The following is a 3,699-nucleotide window of genomic DNA, read 5'->3' on the forward strand; positions in this document are numbered from 1 at the left end:
CATGAGCTATAAAACAGGGAACAAATGGAAAATAAAAGCACAGCCTTCTGTGAGTAATATTGGTTAGATGTCGCCTACATAGCACAAAACACACTTACCAAAGATACTTTGAAAGCCAGATGTAGAATTGTTGTTTTTCACAGTACTTCTAATACACCCAAGCATCTAATGGGGGAAATTACTGCAGGCATTTTTTATTTAAAGGTCTACTTACTCCTTCAGTGCTCTGATCCTTTTTTCATGTGACTATGCTCTAATTTAATAAATTAAATGGTCTGGATTAGTGCAAATAAATAAAAGACAACCTACCTCTGACCACATTCAGCCAAGACTTTGGCTTGACCACCCTTTATTAGTTCTTCAGATAACTGTTGAGAATGTTTTATTTTTTCAAGAATGATTGTGGTGCTCCAATACCTTTTTTCTTCAGGTGTTTTTGAAATAATTCCTCCTTATATTTTCTTACAGAAGCAGCAGACATTGCTTTGAATCTGGATCAATTAAAGTGAGAAATTAATTTCTGATGGGGAAATTTCATTTTTTTAATAAAGGTTTTGGATGTTTTAGGTGTGAAAAGCATTTCGTTTATCGGTTTTACATGGAATGAACATCTGAATACAGATAATATAATTTTCTAAAGATGAAGTTTATTATCTTAAGCAACTATATGTACTTATTTAAGGATTTCTACTACCTTATTATTTTATCATCCACTTGAAGCTTAATGCATTGTTTAGTGAATAATTAAGCAAGGGATTAATTAGATTTAAGACAAGCTGTATCTGTCAGTTAATCTGCAGTCTTTGTCATCTCTAGAAGAACATATATTCAGAATCTGTAAGTGACATTTTCCCTTGTTTCTCTGAAATTCTATATTGAATAGAAAGTAATCTGCAAACATCCAATTTTGACTGCTAAGCTATTGAAGAAGAGAAGAATAAGTTCTCAACATTTTAAAAATTTGTCACGGTTTAATGTAGCCAGCAGCTGAGTACAACACAGCCGTTTACTCCCTCTCTCCCCCCGCAGTGGGATGGGGCAGAGAATGAGCAGAGTAAAAGTGACAAAACTAGTCAGTTAAGGTAAGAAAAATTTAATAGCTGAAATAAAATAAAATAATAGTAGTAGTAGTAACAATAATAATAATAATAATAACAATGAAGTAAATAAAAAACAACATACAAAACAAATGATCCACGACGCAATTGCTCACCACCTGCCAACTGATATCTAGCCCATCTCCAAGCAGCACCCCCTCCGTCCATCTTTCCCCTAGTTTACACACTGAACATGACGTCATATGGTATGGAATATCCCTTTGGCCAGTTTGTGTCAGATGTCCTGGCTGTGCTTCCTCCCAGCTTCTTGGGCATCTCCAACCTTCTCAGATGGTAGAGCATGAGAGGCTGAAAAGTCCCTGATTTAGTGTAAGAACTACATAGCAACAACTAAAACATCAGTGTGTTATCAAAATGCTTCTTATACTAAATCCAAAACAGAGCACTATGCCAGCTACTAGGAAGAAAATTACCCCTATACCAGCCAAAACAAGGACAAAATTGTAAAACATAACATCCCTCCTTATCTGCTAATGGTAGAAATGAAATATTTAAAACAAAAAGTGGGCACTATCTCAGCCAACATCTTTTCTTTCCTCTTTACTTCAGAACTTTCATTAATAGTATTAAATTTGCATTGTTTCATGTCTTCTCATGCAGTAGTACATAGGAAATTAGGTAATGAACTTCCTTCTCACTGTTAACAGGAAAGACAACTCTTGGTATTACATAGGTACACAGTTGACTCCTAGGTACAAGCTGTACAAACATTGTGTAAATAATGTCTTTTCCTTATCTAGAATCAAATTATGGTATTTGCTTCTTTAAGAGACTTTATTTCTTTTCTCTTTTTTGTAAACTCTGTGACATTAATGTAAACAATACAGATGCTATTGTACATATACACTATGATACAATTGCTTCATAAATACTGTATTGTAGGTTTTATTTTGCCTTTGCTAGGGATTTGTCTTCTGGGCTTCAAGATCTAGAATTGTGGCAACAAAAGAGAGGGTCATTTGAAAACTTCTCTGCTTTCGCTTGACTGCTGAGTGGCTTCTGTTTCTTGTCTATATGGCACAAACTGTCACTTGTGTGTCAAAATTCCCACTTGCCTGCTCAAATGTTTGTAAAAAAATAAGGACGTTGAGATTGGGCTCCTACTGTGTCTATTACATATAATGGAATCTAAAGTACAACGCTATTTTCTGAAAGTAGACTAGAAACATCAAGGAGCATGATTAAAACAAAGCCACTAGTTGACTTTGAAATTCTAAAGTAATACATTTTACAGGGTCTTTAAGCATATAATTACTTAATGATTTTGCTCTTCCTCTCCTGAGGAAGAGCACTAATGAAAGTGCTCTCTAACAAATGTGGCTGCAAAACTTTTGAAATATTACTTACCTCTTTTTAAAAACACCTACAGTTTAATGACCTCCAAATCTCTTACATAGCAGAGCTGAAAATGACAAGTTTCTCTAAGGAGAATACTAATTCAATGTGATTTGCACTGTCCAAAAGCAAACTAAGCTGACATAGTGATTATCAGCTAAAAGATCAGAGGGTCAGTTTGTTGAGAGTCTTGTTCCGGCAGACGAGGAAAGGAGTAAGCAGGAAAAATCTCTGAACCTGCTATAATCATCAGTTTGAGGTGCAAAAAGGAAGAAAAAGTAGCTGGAAATGAGATCATCAGTAATTTGCATTGTCAGTGTGGAGCAGATCTGTCAACAAAAACTTGGCACTAACTACATCCAGAAATAGCCTGGGCCATTGTCTCTACAGCACTGTAATTCTGGTGGCAGGCAGCACAGCCTTAGGCAAGTCTGCCTCTTCTGCTCCTCAGAGGGAAGTTTTGAAAGACAGCCATCCAGAACTGAGTCAGCTAGACAAATGTTAAGAAGATTGTAAACTATTACAAGAAGCTTGGGTTGCTACTTCCAGACCTCAACAAAGTTGTCTGTAGGAAAGCAAGGTTTACACAAGGACCTTAAGAGTATATTTGGGAGTAGTGAGAAAAGCTTCCCTAAAAATAAATACTTATTAACAGGTATTCAGCAGAAAACTGTTGTGCAGTTTTGATTCGTTGATTAATTATATTATTACTGATCTTACTATATGATCTTGCATGACATTTAATAGGTTCAGTAAAAATGCAGTGATTATGTTATTCCATAGTTACAAATCAAGGACAAGTTTATTAAGAAAAATGACAGGGCTCCATTATCTTTCCAGCATTTTTGTTTAAAATATTTATTCTTAAGGATAAAACAAAGGTTGCTAACAGAAAACCAGAAAGAAAGCATTGTAGGAATTTTTATCTTGAAAGTGATATCACCAGCATCTGGACATTTTCCAAATATTATCAATTATTCCTCTCACAGCTCCATATACCACAGTGAACAATAACCAGTAGTATGTAGTTTGGGAACACTTTGATAATTTTGTCAGTGTGCAGATTTATGCTATCTGGTAGACTATATCTGAAATTTCTAACCTAACATCAACTGTCCTGATACGTCCATATTGCACAGCAAATCTTAATTTCAGGGACTAATAAAAAGCCCTGGAAGTCTATATTTTGAATATTCCTTGATGAACAGGTAAACATTTCTGTAAATACAACTTTTATGAACATTTA

Source organism: Egretta garzetta, unplaced genomic scaffold (assembly GCF_000687185.1).
Source record: "Egretta garzetta isolate BGI_Z169 unplaced genomic scaffold, ASM68718v1 scaffold126, whole genome shotgun sequence".
Taxonomy (NCBI): domain Eukaryota; kingdom Metazoa; phylum Chordata; class Aves; order Pelecaniformes; family Ardeidae; genus Egretta; species Egretta garzetta.